The sequence below is a fragment of the Notechis scutatus genome, chromosome 2, assembly GCF_049901735.1.
Source record: "Notechis scutatus isolate UNSWTSFEM ecotype Mainland chromosome 2, rNotScu1.2, whole genome shotgun sequence".
Classification (NCBI taxonomy): Eukaryota; Metazoa; Chordata; class Lepidosauria; order Squamata; family Elapidae; genus Notechis; species Notechis scutatus.
The window spans coordinates 23,955,224-23,975,305 of NC_142010.1; the positions used below are offsets into that span (position 1 = coordinate 23,955,224).

Here is a 20,082-nt window from a genome sequence, read left to right on the forward strand (position 1 = left end):
CAATATTGTCTGCTCACCAAGAACATAAGGATTCTATATATTTTAAAATTATATTACTCTTGAAAGTTTCAGCAGGATAAATGATTTGTTGAAATTTGTAGAGATTTTTAAAGAACGCATGTTCAATTAATTAGAATATCAGAATACTGTTCTTATCAGGGCAGGTCCACACAGCAGTTACTGTATGCAGGTATATATTAAAAATACCAATAATGAACATGGCAGTCTACTCAAGTAAACTATCCACGTTCTACAAAATATTTACTGTAGACGAATCACTAATGCAAAATATTCTCAGCTTGTTGGAAGATGGAGAAATATCCAAGGATTGTTCTGCTTCAGAATTTAGAACCACATGTTCTAAATTACACTTACATTGAAAATCAAACAGAAAGAAAAAACAGAATATTATCAAACATGGAACTTATTTTACCAGTGGTTGGAAAAAAGGGGTGGAGAGTAAGAATGGAATCTATATCATTAAGCAAATTAAATACCCAGACAATGATGTTATATTAAGAAATGTAATTAATAGAAAATTAATAAAATTTATTTTAAAAAAAAAAAGAATTTAGAGCCATAAGTGAATGTTTCTCCATGTCATGTTTCACTGCTATATTTCCTAAATTGCTCCACCCAATGCTTCCATAAACATCTTCAGTTCTCCAGGTCTAACAAAGCATCTCATTAGATACAAAGATTTCTATAACTATATAGACAGACTTTCAGAGAGAAGTAATCTGCAGATAAATATGTATCAATGCCAATTTCAATACAAATACAAAATTCTTCTCTTAGAAAATATGGGTTCAATGAACAGGTACATGATGTTGGATACCTGGTCGTCAATGGTTCTTCTAAAAACGTTCTTGAAATAGTCATTGTTTATAAGTAGACTGAAAAGCACCATCTATGATAAAATTGCATAAAAAGAGGCAACATTAATTTTAGGCTTATCAATGTAAGGATTGGGGGGGTGGGTGTTAACAAAGCAAGGCAGCTGTGTTATGCATGTACGTGGAGAGTCAGCCAAGAGCAGATTTCAAGCAACTGCCTGACCCTGGGAAAAAGATGACGCTGGCTTAACAACCCCAAAAGTGAGCTTCGTGTGTGCTCCCATTCACTCTACAACACCTCCTTCCTCTATCATCTGCACTGTGCTAATAGTTCTGAGACCCCGTGTTAGTCAGATTCCATTTCTAATGTTATGTTCCCTTTTGGATAACACAGACTTCAGTCACCTTGACACAATATCAAAACAGAGCAATGAAGAAAAGCCAAGTCAATGGGGAAGCCAGATTCACTCAACAACTGTGTTACTAACTTAACAACTGCATCAATTCTCTTAATAACTGTGGGAAGAAAGTTTGCAAAATGGGGCAAAACTCACTTACCAACTGTCTTGCTTAGCAAGATATTTTGGGCTCCACTGTGGTCGTAAATCAAGGACTACCTGTATGTAATCTTGTAATGACTTGAACTTCTATGAATTTTGTTGCTATTTTTTTTTTAGCTCTGACTTCTTACACACTTCTCAGGGACATGAACAAGGATCCTTTACAATGCAGAAATAAATGCCACATGTCATTTTTTACTAGCTCGATACCCGTGCTTCGCTATGAAGCTATGTGGTCGGGCTTAGTTTTTGGGAAGGAAAATAAGGGGGGGAATTGTGCCTCTGCCTACCAGCACCCATTGGTATTCATCTGGCTAGCATCCTGTGTGTGTGAGAGTTGAGGGATGTTTGAAACAGTATTTGCTGTGTAAGCAAGGAGACAGCAAGGAGCCTGGGCATGGCTTAGCTCAACTGTTCTGTACTAAAGCTGCTTGGTGCTGTGAAAGTAAAACTGAAACTGAAACTCCTCTCCTCTGATTGTGTTTTCCTTTTGGAGCAGATTTCCTTTCAGGTGGGGAGGGGGAGCAGAACTCCTTAGCATCCGAGCATGTTAATAATTATATACGAAATACTAATGCTCTGATGGTCATTTCAAAAAATCTTTCTTAGCAAGTACCTAGAAGCCAAGAAGAAGATATGTGCCAAATTTCAAATTTGTCAGCTTTACGGTTCTGGAGATTTTGTGATGATGCGTGAGTGGTATTTCGCTTTTATATATAGAGATAACTGAAACCTAAACTAGAATCTGTTTTTTACATATAGTTATTAGCTGCAAAACTAGCTGTTCCCACATTATGCAACATGTGTGCTAAACCATATGCACAAAATTAATATTAACTTTCAAAAATTTGGAATACATAGGGCAATGACACTATGGGTCTGAGGAGCTATCTGGCAATCATAGCTTTACAATTCACTCATAATTGTACAGCTATTCAAGATTCCTTCAAGGAAGGAAACAAACTAGAGTTGACTATAAACCAGGAGACAAAAAATAGACCATGTTCAGATAAACCTATGAAAAGGACTGAGCGATTTAAGTATTAAAAGACTGAGCTGAAAATATTTTGGATGCTTGCGGACCGCAACTAATTCACCTATTTCCATCCTTAGTGTACAGAGTACAGTACTGTATTTATTCTACAGTGTCATCTATGATTTAACCAACTGTATCAGAACTGGAAAATATGATTAATTTCCTGAAACATTTTCACATCCAGACTAAGAGTCATGTGGCCCAATCAAGGCAGCGTCTGCTGATCTGGTGATATCACATGCAATAGATCTATTACTTGGAACCCTGACACTGAGAATAGTATTGGTTAATCTACTGGGTGTTTTACTTTGCTTTTTCATGCCTAATGTTAAAATATTTACTGATACTGCATGTTTCGTGGCATTTATAAAATGAAAACTGAAATGGTTAAATTGTAAACATTCATGTGTCTTAAATTTGTAGGTTAAAAAACCTGAACACAAATAAAAGGCTTTCATAAACCACTGGATTTTGAGTAATGGAAGATGTACTTGGCTGACATCAGGAGTCAACAATTTGTCCATTTTGTCTGGCAAGATTACTAATAATTTTCTCAAGGAATAAAAGTCACAAATTATTATTGAGTAACATCACAATTATTTTAAAGTTCATTTTTTTTTAAAAAAATATCCAAATATGATTAAGGAAAACACTGAAATATGTTGCTTTTTGTATAATAAATTATACCATAGAGAAAAATGTATGAGGCTAAAAGCAAGAAATGTAGGTCTCTCCCTGCTTTACTATTACTTTTGCAAATATAATTCCTTAAAAATCAGCAACATAAAATGAATTTTAGATAAAAACCATGCAATACAGAAATGTTGCAGTAAGCTATGACTGAAAGCCAAGTTCTTATTAGCACCACAAAAATTCCTTATGCTGGATATAGCAAATTATCAGATACAATTCCACCAACCATAATATCCACATATTCTATGCTGTCTACAGGACTGACTGGTTGCTGGATGGGAAAGGAAAAGACTCTGCATCTATTAGTCTGGCTTTGGATTTTTCACATTCAAGGACATCATGTGACAGGCATACTGGTTGCTTGGCCACTCCCAGAAAAGGCAAACAAAACAGCTCCGGAATAAATTCCAGCAGGGATTTCAAAGGCAGACATTGCATCAGCCAGGTGTACAGGAAGCAGCTGGGATTTGAAGTCCAAAGAGCATCTGACCCACTTGAGAGTCTCTCAGAGTGAGGTCTCTTTCCGAAGTCCTGTGGGAAGGAGGAGCAGGAAGGAGGAGGACCTGCTTCAGCGACAGAACAGGCCGCATCTGCTTCGCGGAGCCTTTGTACAGTGCTCCGGACCTGGCTGCGCTCCCAGGGATGATGCAATCCCAAGGAACAAGGTCTGCGCCAGAGAGAAGAATTCACAGCCGATGCAGATGGCAAGTCAGCCAAGAATCTCTGATGATAACATGTTTGAGCCAATCAAAAAGCAGCACCCTCCCTTCCCCACATTACCCCACCCCAACATTTGGTAGAAGATGGAATCCCACATTTCATGTCATCAAGCCGTGACTGAGGGAAGACCAGAGAGGGAGGGGAAGTAGAAAATTTATCCTGTCTTAAAACTGTTTTCCACCTCCCGAAGGAAAGGAATACTGTAGAAACGGGCAATTTTGGGTGGGAAATACCCAATGGCTGGCTCTCTTTAATCCCTTCCCTGCCAGCACGAATCTCCCTAAACAGGTACACAGTGGTGCTGCTGTGACTGGCTGCCTTGCCCCCATTCTCGGAAATCATGCAGAGACACAGGCATTGGGAACCATAGCAACACGACACAGTGCTGCAATTATGGAGCAGTAGCAACTACTCCGTATGTAAAGTTCAGCCCCTGCTTCCATTATAAGGCTGATTTTAACCCTGGCTCTTCGCAAAAAGTTAGCTACGAGTATTCCTTTAGCTTGACCGGACTGATGGTGTGTATTCTGCAGATTGCAGAGGCAGGAAAAAGCAGGACCAAACACACGTACTCAATCTCCCACATTACTTGTCCTGGTCTCACATGCCTTTCAAAGACTTATGCGAATATTGTGTATACATAAAGTAGTGTACGGTTCTGAGACAGCTTACTGCATATCCCCTCCCACAAAAGCTCTAGGAGGTAATTTGGAGTGAGAGAGAGCATGTCTGGCCATAAATACTCAGTGACCTTGTGTGACTCACGGCAATTCTCAATGCTTGTACTAACCAAGGAGACCATGCTTAGCTTCAGTCACTTGCTGAGACTGTTCAGTTCACCTAAAAAGACTAGGCTTATGTCTCTCTTAGTCAGAGAGGAAGTGACCGCCAGAAGGAGGTGATGTAAAACAAAATTAAATGCTTACCTCTGGGGAAATTTTCTACAGGGTCACTCTTAGTGTGCCGCCTAGTATTTGTTTTAATGATATGAAAACTTTCTCTCACCGGATAGTTTGGTTTCCATTCTTTATGGAGTTAATGGACATGATGTTGTTGGTGAATCAATGTCTAAGCATTACATTCTGGTCAAAACTATTTGAAAGTTTAATAGAAGGGGTGTGCACGCATATGCATGTAAAGTCAGCTACTTCTAAAATAATTACATAAGCGTTGCAAATGACATGGGAGAGCTATTTCAACAACTCAAAAAGAGGTGCTTTGTATGAGCTTACATAATTGCAAATCATCCATTTGGAAGATTTTGTACATTTTCTATTTCATTGAATTTTGCTTTGAAATAATAAGAACTTGCTCTTTTAGGCAAGTTTTAAGCAGTGATGTTTGTATGTGGTGAATACAACAGTGCAATTACAGCAAGGGTCTCCAACCGTGGCAACTTTAAGACTTGTGGACTTCAACTTCCAGAATTCCTCAGCCAGCAAAGCTTACAGTGCTGTATTACGATATAACCAAGCACAACAAAACTGCTCAAATCACCTGCTAGCAATTGAGAACATTTTGAAACAAATTTTCAAAGGCCTTTTAAACAAAGGTTTGGAAAGGATGGAACAGATGTACCTATCCAAATAACAATCATCTCTATAAAAAATGCAAGCTGTTATACAAGAAAACTTTTCTATAGTAAACCCAAGCTGAGATGACAGGGAATCCGATTCTCCAGATGTTGCCATTACTAAACTATCAAGAGACCTGGATGATCTACTCCTGTTCTCACAGCGGCCAACCAACTGCATAAGGAAGCCCACAAGTCTCCCGGAAAATGACCTTCAGAAATGGTTGCACTGCCATCAAGGTTAATAGCTGTTAATCATTATCAGCTTCCTTTAGCAATGTGTATGTATGTTGAAGAGCAGACAGTAACATCTACTGCAGTGATCCCCAACATTTGGGGCATCAGAAACCAGTTCTGTGGAGAAGAGTTTTTTTTGCAAACTGGAGGGGGCGTGGTTTCACAGGCTGCCTGCATCCCACGGATGGGGCTTCGGTTGTTTGTGCAGCCTGTTCTCTGGCATGTCGCGGCCCAATGCCACTGGTCCATGTACCGGGGGCTGGGGACTCTTGATCTATAGGGTGTACCTTCCTCATGTCTAGATGAAGCCAAAAGCTACATTCGGGCTAGAATTATAAACAGAGACAAATCTTCTGTGCTGCTAAAACATCAAATACTATACATCACTTTTATCCCTTAAATATTACAATTTTATGTCACTTCTTCCTCTCTTGTTTCAAGACATGTACTTTACAGAATTTCTAAATGCAATCTGCTTTGAAAATTGTTTGATTAATGGAAACTGAAAATGAGAAAATTAATGAAACTATAAACAAAAGGACTGTAAGATATTGATAGCTGACGTTTATATGAAAAAGAGAGTAGGTGGTATGTGGCTAAACAGCTAGCAGATCTTATGCATGTAAGAAAAATTAGTTCTCAGAATTTGGAGCTGAAGAGTGAAGCATGGCTACAGCTCTGGCGGAATTTACACAGTATAATCAAAGCACCATAAAAGGGAAATGAGAGATAACTGGTTCTAATGAAACTATGGCTAGACATTAATGCTTTTTTCCTAAACCTATTGAGAATTTAGTATTGTTGTCTCAAGATCTTCAGCTACTAGACAGAAAAGGAATTAAGTTTAGGCACAGAATATTCAAGCTACCATCCTTATTTTCTAAGGGTTAAGTTCCACTAACAATATGGTGGCACCAATCCAAATTCAAGTGGAGGCACAAAGGAGACAGAAGCAAAAGAATACAAGGAAGTCATATATCCATTTACCATAACTGTGTCTTAAATCACTTTCTTGGAATATGGACAGACCTAGGCTAATCTATGTAACTATTTGTCAACTTTATACAGACTAAATACATACAACTGCTCAAGGAATTTTGATAGCCCTACTACAACTTCTCACAATTAAGTCTGCTGAATCAGACTGAACACTGTCTAGTCAAACATTTTGTTTCCCACTATGATAAATCAAATCCTTTCGGAAAAACAAGACAGCAAAGGCTCTTTGGAGTTGCTTCTTTCCCAACAAATACCATTCAGGGCTATGCTAATACCAGAGGAAGTATGTATCCTTATGATAAATAGCGTCAATAACTTTATTTTCTATAATATTCTACAAAATATCTACAACTATAATATTTAAATACACTTCAATTTTATTTTCCAGTTTAAATCCATCCAAACATCTTCTACATTTCATGGATGTTTTTTTTTATTTTAAAGATGGGATTAGATGTATTTATAGAGTAATAAGAGAAACTAATGTCATAGATATATTGGATCTCATTTATAATATATACATGGGAATGTGATTATTGCTGTATTGTTAAGTTCAATAAGAATATTATTAATAATGGTTAAGTAATTGAAATGTGTACCTAATCCAGTGGTGGTATTCAAATAAAGTTGCCACTGGTTCGGTGGGCGTGGCTTGGGGGCCGCGCTTTGCGCGCATGCACACTTTGCATGCACGCCCGTGCCAAACACACACTTTGAGCAGGTGCAGAGGCGTTCTAACTTGCCTCCTGCAAGCCTGCACAACGCTGGTCGCTGCAGCAGCTGCCGCGCGGCACTATTCTGTGCTGCGCAAAGTAGCTGCGCTTTGAATTCTGGCCATAAAAGTGAGTATGGGAGCCCAGGCAGGCAGGTGGGCCAAACACAGAGCAGCAAAGAGAACCGGTTCGGTCTCCACTACCCATCGCCGCTACCGGCTCTCCAGAACCAGGCAGAACCGGTTGAATACCACCACTGACCTAATCGACGCACGATTGAAATGGGATGGATTTATTGTATATAAAAACAAAACAAAAAATTTGCAAGAACATGGATGTATTTTCATTTGTCTGCTGCCATTCAATCCTCCAGTTTACTGTGGGTTCCAATATAATAATAGAGCTCAAAGTTCACATTTTAAAATGTTTAAATATGTAGTGTTAGCTATCATCTGATTATTTAATATCTTGACCCCACGGTATGTCACTAATCATGCTCTGTTAAACTAACATCACTCTGAAATGTTGAATGCAATGCATTTCCTAAAAACCAGTTTCTTGCTTATACCAACATTTTTACATATACAATTTAAGGAAGGTAATTTCATAATTGAATAGTTGTTTCACTCACTTTCAAAATAAATTGTTCATTATACAGTGTAGAAACTTAAGCCAGAGGAAAGAGGCTGCATTTGGCTCTACTAAAGGCAGACTGTTTAGCTGACTGATGTTCTTTCCTAACTATATTTGGTATTAGGAAATTACATCTGTCATATTTAAACTGTTTTCTTTCTACCATCCCTGGAGTACAATATATACTGCCTTCATGTACATATATTTATATCTATCATATAACAAATCACATCTCAAAATAGTAACTGGGTTCAAGTTTCATATTAAGGCATACTAGCTTAACAATGGTTTGATGAATATGTCACAGTTAGCTGAGTTCACAAAATACACTAGGCTATAAACTGCATTAAAGCAAATCTTGTTTAATCTTAATGATATGAGTGAACTCAACTTGAGGTTTTTTTTTTGGCATTTGTTACTCAGATTCTTTCCTTTTTTTAAATTTTAGTAAATAGTATTGATCATAATTCAGTCTCTTCTACTGTTATCCATATACCAGTCCATTTACGTAATAGCCAACATAATCGAGACTTGTAATAACCATACAAATACATTCAATAGTAACAGTAAAAGGATTTACTTTTTAAGAAACAAAGCTAATTTCTGCATTCATAGCTAAGATTGATCACACAAATGTCTTTCATGTTTTCTAAATGGAAGTATTCTGTTCCCTGAAATGAATGCTTTATTCCCTGGGAAGGAAGACCTGCCACACTTGTACTTTAGCTGCTGCACAAGTACTGATTGTAAGGCAGCCAACAAACCTTTCCCCAGCACTTCCTAGTCTACTTCCTTACCTATTCAGATGGTCTCATTAATTGGGCCCACTTCTACTCAAAATGCCCAAGGGGGTATAAATCTCCAATATGCATTTTTAAAACCCGCACAGAAGACAACTATCTTCACTAAGCTTAATTATTGCGTATCCAAAAAAATACAGAACATCAAGCTTTTTTTAATAAAAGCTTGTTGGGAGAGTTATATGGGTCTTGATCTGTACCTTCCAGATAATTATGGTATTTTGTAAGTATTCCTTGCAATACCACTTGTAGCTCTTTGTTCTAATGGTTTGAATTATCAATGCAAGCGGTAAAAGCCACCTAGTTCATTTTTCTTAAGAATATCACTTCATATTCAGTTACAAATCCTCACAGAAAAATGCTTTTTGACTGAGTAAAATTGCAGCCTTTATAAGCTCCAAGTTAAAATTAAACAAACATATAGGCCACAAACAAATTAAATATATACAGCAGGCTAAAAATGTAACTTTTGAGAGAAATGTACAGTATACGAAAAAATTTACTAGGCCACATCTTCACTGCCTTTTAATTAATTGTACTTTAATGAACAATAAGAACTATTAAAGGGTAGAATGAAACCTATATCTGTACAAGCAACCTATCTTACCCACTCTCTCTCATCCCAATTTTAAACCTCCATTCCTTTATCCATTCTGTGCATCTGATGAAGCTTATGCAGTTTAATAAAATCTTTTAATCAGAAAAAATGCTACTGTATTCATTCTGATTTTTACTTCTGGGAACTAATATGGGTCTCCTTCTACAATAACAATTCTGTCTAATTCCCAACCATAAATAACTGTAATATGATGTAAGTATGCATTTGTGTGTAAAATAAGGATTTGCCTTTTGGGATGTTTGTGCAGTTAAGTATCTTCAATAATGAATAAAACAAGTAGTGAAATAGATCCTGGTGTAAAAAACTTTAGGTAACATTTGTTATATCGTTTATAATGACTCTACTGACTAATTTTCTTAAAAGCAAGTTACATCTGACACTAATTTTAAGTAAAGAACTAATTTAATATCTTACAAGTTACAACTAAAGCCTAGACAAGATTTGAATATGAAACACGGCTGCTAAGCAAATGGTTGGTTTTACTTGAGAAAATATGAGCCTACATGTCCCAGCATGCAATGAGTTTTAAGGTGGAGTTCAACATGCTTGGATTTGTAGTATACATTAGCCAAAAATGCAGAGGGAAAACAAGCTACTGCAGATCTTCTATAACCATCATTTTCATTTAATCTTGTAGAAATTTACTCATTTATAGAAGAGGCTAATATTTAATATCTTGGGCATCATTCCCCACTAACTAGAAGCATTAATGGGGGGAAATACAAAAAAACCTAGTTGAAAACATCTGGACAAAAGAAAGTTGTTGATTAATAAACCATAGACCTATTTCAATGTATTTATTACAAAACAATTGAGGTTATATGCATGATAATTTTTTCATTCGTACTGAAAAAAATAAGCCACATAAACTATGTTTCAAATCATGTTAACAGAATGAATGGTTTGTTTCACTTACAGCAAACAGAGTTCAAAATCTTAATTTCATTTACTGGCACTGAACACAAAAGAAAACTGTAACCTAAAACTCTACAATGCAAGTAAGACAAAACAACCATTTATAGAAACAGGGGGGTTTGCTCAGCATATTAAAGCTGACCAAGCTAGAAACTGGAATAGCTTGACCAGAAACTGTAGCATTCCAGCAAACAGGAAATGTTGACTAACAACTACATAAATCAACTGGTAGAAACTGTTGTTTGAAAATGCATTTGTTTTAGCTACCCTATTTAAATGATAACAAATAAGTTAAGCTAATTTGAAATAAATTATTTTTATACAAAAAATAAGCTATCCAAAACATCAGCAATACTACCTGTAGTTAAATATAATTCGCTGAATGAGAATAAATCGTGATACTAAGAAACTACTCTTAACTTCAGTGTCAGGAAACAAGTTCAGAAACTATTGCTCTGGCCCTGAAAACAATCTTCTAAAAAATTTACAACAGCTTTAACATGACTTTGTTGTCAACTTGATAAAGTTGTTCATTTTTTTTCTGATTTTTAATAGGCATTTAAAGAAATGTGCAAGTCCATGTACATATGAGATTCCAAAATATATCACTATCCTAGTTTGCAAATATAAATGGCAGAACTATGAAGGAATAAACATTTATTCTAGATGGTTCCAGATGGTTCCTCCAATTCTTCACTTTAGTTGACTTTATCAAAACATGCAGTGTAGTACACAGTGCAATCCACTGCAGTAATGACAGGTATAAAATTAATACATTTTGTCCAAATCTGACGTTGGTTACAAATCTCATGATAACATTCACAAATAGCTGGTTTTTATCTCAAATTCAAAGTGAGAATTACAAGCTACACTACAGTACAATAATGGAAAGGCAACATAAATTGTCATAAGTCATTCAGGAAACATGGCAAACATTTTGAGATCGGAAGGAAATAACAAAGTTGTGATCATTTTTGACAAAGAACAAAGGAACTGACTGCTTTACAGTTTGCTTCTCAAAAACAATTTAATACATGGTGGAATAAGGCATATTTCTTTGACTTCTGTCCCAAGTTATCACACTTGATTTATACGTAACACACGTTATATAATATAGGTCATAATATAGCTATACAAACTTTGTATTGGACTGGACTTTGGAGAGAATATATTTGAGAGTATGACCATGACAATGAAAGTTAAAAGTGTGCATTTTCTTATCCTAAAGTCACTTGATTAATTGTCTTATGGTCTATTCATTATGGATAAAAATTAGAAAAAAAATTCTAAACACCAACTGATTAGGTAAAAAGTTTACCAAAATGTTTTCCCATAACTTGAAAGATTGGCTATTAAATTTAAAATTACCTTGATTTGCATGGCATATAGCAAAGCTTAGTTTAGACTAAATATGGCTGATTTATGGCTGAAAACTATCATTTTTAATCTACATTTATTTGAAAGTGTTTTCAAGGCAAAAAATCAATTCCAACAGTGTATATTCCAGCTCTGTAGACAGATCAGATTTAGTTATTTTCAAATTTGCTATGAGATCTTTGAAGCTATAGTAATAATTTTCCATTTATGCCACGAGTGTCAAACTTGTGGTGTCATGTTGCCATCACGTGACATTTTTCCCATTTGCAGGGCTGGGTGGGGTGGCCGTGGCGTGGCCTGCATGTGATGCATCTGGGTCGCGGGCCACCAGTTTGGCACCCTTGATCTATGCAGTGGAACCAACAGCTAGAAAATATAAAAGATGTCCATTCCTTTGGCAGAGAGAAGTATCACAGAAGCAGACAGGAATGTTCTCCGTTAGGAATCCTGTATCAAGCAATACACCAAAATATAGGTTCTTAGCATACTTACATCAAGATGTACATTACACTGTCTCAATAATGCAATCCAAAATTTCAGTAGCTCCGCTTGCAAGTACTCAAAAATTAGATTCTTAACTTAAAGCTTAAAAAACATTTAGGCCACATGATTTATTTAACGTAGACAACCCTGGTAAAGAAACTAAAAATGTGAGAGCTATGGTAGCTAAAGTACATTTCTGTTTTTTTTAAGAGAAACAAATTTAAGTTGCTAACCTTTCAGAGCTCATCTATCATAAATTCTGAACACCAACAATTCTGATATGTTAGCATGGTGAAGCTCTTCTTGAGAGATAGTTGGCTATACAAACTTGATAAATAAATATCTTTTCAATTTTCCAAATCATTTCATTCAGTTCCTCATTCCTTCACATTAGGAAAGAAATGATTAAATATCATTTCTACTGGTTCCTACCATCTTAATTTTTGTAAACATACTTAGAAATTCCAAAACAATGCATTGTTATAGTTTCAAGAATCATAGTGTCCCCAAAAGGTGAGTTTAAGGATATATTAAGGACTTACATAGCCTTTTAGACAAGTGGATACACTTGAATACTAAGTGCAGTGAGTGTTCTTACAAAATGGCTGCTATGTCAGTTTCCCAGTTCATAAGTGTTAATCAAGGTAGGTGTCTGCCTCTCAAATGCTCACATTTTGGAAGTAGGAAAATTGGTGAAACTGCTGTCAACTACTTTTCCTAGTCCCCAAGGATGCAAATTGTTTTTTAAAACAAAGCTTTAGGTTGAAGCCATCCTCCATTTCAAATTTCTAAAGAAGCCTTAGCCATTCTTTGAAGTAAATATTAAGTTAAAGATTCATGTTTTGCTTTGCAGAAAGAAGCTGTAGCAGGGGAATAGGCAGGCACTAGGGATGAGTCTATGGCCACTTTGGTATCAAGAGGCAGTTACGAGAGCCTCGTCAACTAAGCCTATGATTTCCTGTTTCATTTAAACTTTTCATTGGGGTGCCTGTGATTTCAGGAGAGAAAAGTAATTCAATTTAAAAGATAAATGACAAGACAGATGCAATTCAATCAAATCAGTATAGTTTTCTTAGTAAACTGCTAATTAGTGGCCATGCTGACAAAAACCAAGAATGTTCATTATGATTAAAAACAGCAATAACTTATAACAGGGATATCAAACTCAAGGACTAAATTCCTCATCCAGCAGATCACAGGGAACCGTTCCACAACTCTATCCTCCATGTATTTATCCACCTGCATCACAGTCATTGCTCCTTCCATGCATGTCTTTTTGTTTTTTACATTTTAAAAGATAAAATATAATATCTAAACATAAAGCTATCTTCCATTACAAAAATAAACCAGAAGCAAAGCCCTAAATGATAAACATAGGAGACAAAACTCCCTACTGAACGTATTGATATCTGCTAGTTGAGGTAGATATGAATGTAGGCAAGAAGAGTATGATATAATACCCTAGCCCTGAAATTAGCTTAATGGTTTCTTTGGAATGGTTAATAGTTTTTAACTAAAGACCTCTAAAAATTAAGGCTCCATTTCTGTGGACTCTCATTTACTGTACCTTACCTTTTTAAGAGTGCTAAAATCAAGATTCTGATTCTAGTGAAGTTATGCTATAAGTCAAGAATCTTCAAACTTGGCAAGTTTAAGACTTGTGGATTTCAACTCCCAGAATTCCTGAGCTAACATGACTGGAGGAGGAATTCTGGGAGTTTAAGTCCAGAAGTCTTAAAGCGGTCAGGTTTGAAGACCCCTGCTATAAGTTATTTTCAATTTGAGCAGAATAATAAGTCTATTTTCAATAAGTCTATTTTCAATTTGAGCAGAACATGGAGCCACTCATTACATTTCAATAGCATTTACAAATAAAACAAAACTGAGCACCAATTTAAACTCTCCACACTGCCATTTCAAAGGCACTGAAACTATTTTGGAAAAGAGAATGGAGATATGCATTTCTGCTACTTATAGTTTTCTTTCAGTTTTATCAACCACTTAGGAAGTTATTTCCAAAAAAAAAAAAACATTGATACCATTACTTCCTGCAGACACTCTCCCCTTACACCTTCCTATGATGAAAATCAGGCCTGTGTTTTACCATTTAACTGGCACTCCAGCACTATACCTCCTGATAGACCAAGCAGGCAACCAAATATCAAGGAAGGATCAAATTTCCCTTAGCATCAGAGATTTCTTAGGAAACTCCAGTCTGCCTTATTTGTCTCTGGAATGAAACTGGGATAACTATCAGTTTTTGAAACTTTTGTATAGTAAAAATCTACAAGATTTTGCCACTGGACAGTAACATTAAGCACCAGAAAGGTACTATAACCATTGTTTTGTATTTATGAGATAAGGAGGATATCAGATATAAAACCTGGTTTAAGCAATTCAGCATATTGCACTGAATTTTTTGTTGTCTAGCTAGGCAGATAGGTGTAATTCCCCTTCATATTCATGAGACTATGTTCTTATGACATTTAGAAGGGCAAGATGTGCCATATTTTGGCTGCACATGCCATGAATGGAAAATCTTCTCAGTGCAAGACTTGTGTCTGCTGTACACACCCATTACACAAAGCAGAAATTCCTCTCAATAAGGCAAGTGAGGCCCAGGCAAAGCAAGGGGAGGAAAGAGACCTACAAACAATAAGGAAAGCATCTGGCTCTCTGTTTACTGGAGGGAGGGTAAAGTCAGACAAGAGCCTGCAGCTACAGGGACTGCATCTCTCTCACTTTAGAAATGTAGTATCTGATATCAATTCTCATGATCTTGGATCTTGCAAATGGGAGAGAAGACATATCTTGATTTGTAAACTACATCCAAACGAAATTCAGGAAAATATTTGTGCAGGGAGTAAGAAAAGGCATCTTCTGGTTCAGAATTTCACGCACTAATGAAGAATCCTTTTTCAGTATGTGAACCAGCCATCTCCTAAGTGCAGCACTAATGGAGGTTGTGCTGTTGTCCTTCCCTAGAGACAGCAGCCAACACTATTGAAGCTTCTCACGTAGCAACCAAAGCTCCAGAGCCAACATTAGCTGCTTGTCACTGCCTTGAACACACACCCACAGGACACAAGGCAAAACACCCTCAGTCACCTCTGTGCTGTAAGAGACAGCTGCAAAACCTACTTCCTAGGCGAGCTGTGTTCCTGTGTGGGAGGGGCAGTGTCTGATGTCACCTTCATAGGTGAAAAGGGATAATCCTACACACCATTAAGGAAGTAATACAACTTTGTCTTGCCGTGACCCATATCCACAGCCCCCCACAGAAGGCTCAATTAGAAAATGTTTCTGCAAGCCAAAACAGGTATTTGTAAAAAAAAAAATGGAGCTGCAGCCTCATCCTCCAAGTCAAAATCAATATATTCTACTGTTCTGCACCTCTGCCTATGAACCTGAAATACTACCAGGGGAAGAATTTGCAGGAGGCCCCGCTGCTAGGGTTATTATTTATTTAAAGAAGGAAACTAAAGCAGAAGGAAACTCAGTAGTATATTTTTGTTCTTTATTGCAAAGATCTCACTAAACAGGGGGTGTGAGAGAGCTACTTCTTTAGTACAAGAATCCCCCCCAATTAATTGTATGCACCAAGATGTCTCACAGCAATGCATTTCTTAAAAGATCCTCTGCCTCCACGAACCCCTTCCCTCAAAAGCAAATCATCTTCCAATTCCAAAAAAGACTCCTCACAAACACAAGACAGCTTGGTTTCAAGTCCTAAGCTGCTGGCTGGCACGAAGGACAACTGTTGGGAGACTAGGGGCTGAGACGACCTTGCTTCAGCTACTATAACCGTGTTTACAAGGGACCCAGAGTTGCCAGTTCAAAGTGCTGGGATCCAGACGTGCCAACCCAAAACACAGCTTCCTTAAAAAAAGAAACACTGCACACACACATACACAAGACAAACGAGGAAAATCAGGCCACATATTTGGTTTCGAACAGAGCAAGCAGAAGGGGGGAAAAAGGAAAGAAAAAAAGAGAGAGAGAGAAAGGGACGCTTAAAAGTGCTCCACCATGGCTTACACGAGCACCATGAGAAAGCAGAAAATGCAGGTCAAACACCTCCTCCCCCATTGCCTGAAGGAGCCAGCAAGTCAGAAGCAGACAGCGAGGAGGGAGAGGGAGGGAGGGAGAGGGAAGGAAGGAGCAGCTCAGGGGAAGCTGTTTCAGCACATGGAGGAGGAGGAGGAAAGGAACGAGGGGAGGCAGCGGTGAACTCGCCCAGGAGTAACCGACGCACACACAGACACTCTCTTCCCTAGCACACCAGCTGCTTGGAAGCGGGAGCGCCCCCACCACCACCACCACCTCCCCTCGTCCCGACAAGAATTTCCCCCACGTTTTCTCCCTCAAGATCTCTCCCCCTAATGTGTGATCGGGCTGGCTAGTTCCCACCGGCACCTCCTCCTGCACCCAAGCCTGGGAAGCGAGATGCATACAGTGCAGGCACTAGGATCCCTTCCCCCCGCCTTCCCCACCCCCACCTTCTCCTTCCCTCCATACAACCGCCCTCCACATCCACACACGCCCTTCCCACCACCACCACCACCAGCAGTCCACCCACCCCAAAATCCAGGCAGGTGGAGGTGGCTGCGGGGGAAGAAGAGAGGAAGACTGCCATGACGCCCAGCTCTCGGCCCCCGAGCATGCATGCATGCATATATATATATATACATGTAATATATACATATATACATACATATATATATATATATACACACACACACACTAATCCCCAGTCCCAAGGTGGGGGGATGGGTGGGAGGAAAACGGAAAGCAGCCCCTACCTTCGCCTCCACCTCCTCCCGTCCCAGACTTCCCTCAGTGCGGGGCTCGGCGGGGATTCCCCCTCCAGCCCTCCTCTCCTCCCCCCTCGCCTTCTCCCCTCACACCCCTTCTCTCTCCTCGCACTCAGGCGTCTTCCCAGGCTAGGGAGACGCAGGGATATGGGAGGCAGGCGGAGAAAGGGAGCACGACCTCGGCTCTCCTCCTCCTCTTCCTCCCTCCCTGCCCCCACAAAAATTGCAAGAGGCTCCATTTCCCCTGGAAAAGCGACTCTTCCAATACTTGTCTCCCACCCACCCCACCACCTCGCGTATAAAACTTATCCTTCCTCAAGCGGGGCGAGGGGCTAAGCTGGAAAAGGAAGGTGAGGGCAGGGTGCATAAGAGAAGCGGCCTGAGGGTTGGAAAGAGGCGAGAACCCGCAAAAAAAAAAAAAAAAGCCCCCTCTAAGTTTCCCGCCCCTCCTCCTCCACGTCCCCCTTCTCCATACAGTGGCTCCTTCGCCCCACAGGCACCTTTCCTCTTCTTCAATTGCTTTGGCTGACCTGTCCGGCCCGTTGCTCGGGCCCCCGGCGTTAGGCCCTGCTCGGCGCCACGGCGTTTCCTGGAGAGCTGGCCGGACTCGAAAGCTCAGCTCCACAGAGCAAGAGCTACGGCCCCTCCCCCTCCGCGGCAACAGTGAGCAGCCAACAGCTCCTCCTCAGCAGGCCGGGCGGAAACGGCACTGAGCGCACGGGGATTCCCAGCGCTGGCGCCAGGGGCGCCCCAGGCACGCCCACCGGGTCGATTCATTGGCTGGCCTGTCCGCACGATCTCCACCCACTTCATTCTCTCAGCAACACCTCCTGACTCTTCCCCGCCTCCTATTGGCCACGTTTGTCCTCCTTCTCTAGGAAAAATGGCCCCTCCCCTTCGGCTCTCTGTAACCCGAGCGTCTCGGGCAACCTCCGCCCCGCCTTAACAGAACCATGACTTCATTGGTTACTAGAACCGCCACTCTTTCGCGTCGGCCTCAGCAGCGCTATAAAAATAAAGTGCGGGTCGTTTCCCACTTTCACAACCGAGCCAACGAGGTGAGCGCCTGGTTGTTAGGAGTAAAGGCGGAAAAGGGTAGAAGTGGCTCTCTACCGCTGGAGAGCCCCGGTTCGTTTGCGCACGTGGGACCGCTGTCCTACGTGCTCAAGGGCGAGGCGATCCTCTGATTGGCTCGCCGTGGCCAGTCCCACGTGGGGCCGAGTGCTGCTTGGGGACACGTGGCATGGGGAAAGAGCGGACGGGGTGGCGGGGGGGCGGTGGTTTCAGCGGCTGGCTTTGGAAAGCCCTCCGTGCATGCGCATTGCAAGACCCGCTCTGGGAGGTCGAGCGGACGGCGCATGCGCGAGCCTGGGTGGCAGAGGCTGGAGGGCGGACGGGGAGGGGGACTGCGGGGAAGTTTCGCGCCAGGAAAAAAAAAGGGGGGGAGTGTTGGGCTATTATAAGGTTATGCTGGACGCGCCTTAGGAAGAAGGCAGGTTAGAGATGGCGCTGCAAAAGCCTCGCGAGTGACCCTGAGCTTGTCCTTTCCGACGGTTCCCCGCACTGCCCCGGGGCTCTGACCGCCTCTTGCAGGCGACGCGCCCTTTCTCTCCCCCCTCCCCCAATCCTCCTCCCGGAGCGTGGAGCTTGCAAATGGACGCTGGTGGCCAAAAACACGCTTTTCCGCCGCCGGTCAGCTCTGCGGAGGTCCCTTCTTCGCCTTGCTACACGCAAGATGGTAGCCCGTGTGGCATTACCTTGCTTCCTTGGGTGCTCCCCTCCCTCTTTCTCCCCCCCGTTCTGGATCCGCTGGGCGGAGATCGGGCCTCGACCAAGTGCCACGCGCGTCGGGGACACCGCATATTTTTTTAATTAAAAAGATCCCTGCCCTCGTATGGGGAGGGGGGGACAGCTTGGCTTCCCGTCCTTTCGTTACAAGTGGGAGCCTTCCGGTTAACTTGCAGTACTTTCCCCCCTCCTCCACCCCAGTTCTTGGCGTTGCGTGTTGTGTGCTGCAGCTGAAAAATCCTCATGGGCGTGTCGGGATTTCAAATAGTGTAAGCCTTTTTTTTTTTTCTTCCCTTCCTCGGTTTTGCCTTGCGAGGATCGGGCCCTTCCTGAGACTGCTGCACCTCGTAAAGATGTGGGTTCAATTCACACGAAATGCTATATATATATTATAGGTCGTGCGTGTGTTGGATTGATCTTGAAACCTACGGCGACTCCACATAAACAGATTGCCTAATTCTCTTCCCAGGCAGGCAGACATTGCTTGGATTGCCATATTGTGGGAACTCCCTCAGTTATGCTTGGATTCTTAAAATCGCACTTAAATCAGTTTGCTGTACAGTGCACAAGACTACTTTTAAAGTCATTTATTCCGTTTTAGTCTGCGGTACGGTTTGGTTGAGTATTTCTGAGCAAAAAAAAAATGCTATAAGGCTTTTAGCATTGGAAGCTAATAATAACCCTTTAACAATGGATAGCTACGGTACGTAGAAACTTGTTCCCCCTTTTCTTCTGATGGTTTTATTTCCAAGAAATTTTGAAACCTGAAGCCTGCTGGATTACCGATGAGAATGAGGTGCTTCTGGATTAATTATTTAGCCTGAGTGGCAATCCAGTAAAATTTGCATCCATGTAAGGCTGAGTAGCCACCCTAAATGTTTACTCATTGGAGGTTTAAACTCATTGGAGTTTTTACTGTCATATGGATCTCTGTAGACTTGCATCAGATCCATCATGTACTCCTGTAATTTGAACTGTGGGCTTATCTTTCGGGTGCAGTCAGGCAATCGCAAAACCTTGGCAGATGTTACTTTGAAATCCCAGCCCTAGAATATTACAACATTGTACAGTGAAAAAACTATGTGTGTGTTCTGTATTTTTAAAGATTTGAGGGAGGAAAGCTGGAGCCAAAGTTGTACCTCCCCCAAACTACAGAATGTAAGCCTGGGAAAGCAAGGCCTGGAAGGAAGCTACTGCATAGCAAGCTGTATTTTCTCAGACGGCCATTTTCTAGGATTTGCTGTCCCCTTTATAGTTGTGTGGCACAAGCACAATGAATGTACTTA

General features: G+C 40.4%; 1 protein-coding gene across 9 annotated transcripts in view; it reads right to left on the reverse strand.

Moving 5' to 3' along the window:
- The window catches only part of SETD5 (SET domain containing 5), a 65,222-nt gene extending 47,495 nt beyond the window's left edge, over window positions 1–17,727 (reverse strand). For 5 of the 9 annotated variants that reach the window (XM_087954503.1, XM_087954501.1, XM_087954500.1 and 2 more), the window contains exon 1: window positions 17,539–17,727. The gene's annotated coding sequence lies outside the window, so the exon portion shown is untranslated. Of the gene's footprint in view, window positions 1–838; window positions 911–17,508 lie in introns of all 9 variants that reach the window. The other 4 variants (XM_087954502.1, XM_087954498.1, XM_087954496.1 and 1 more) reach the window with 2 other exon arrangements.
- Between the last annotated feature and the right edge of the window lie 2,355 nt (window positions 17,728–20,082).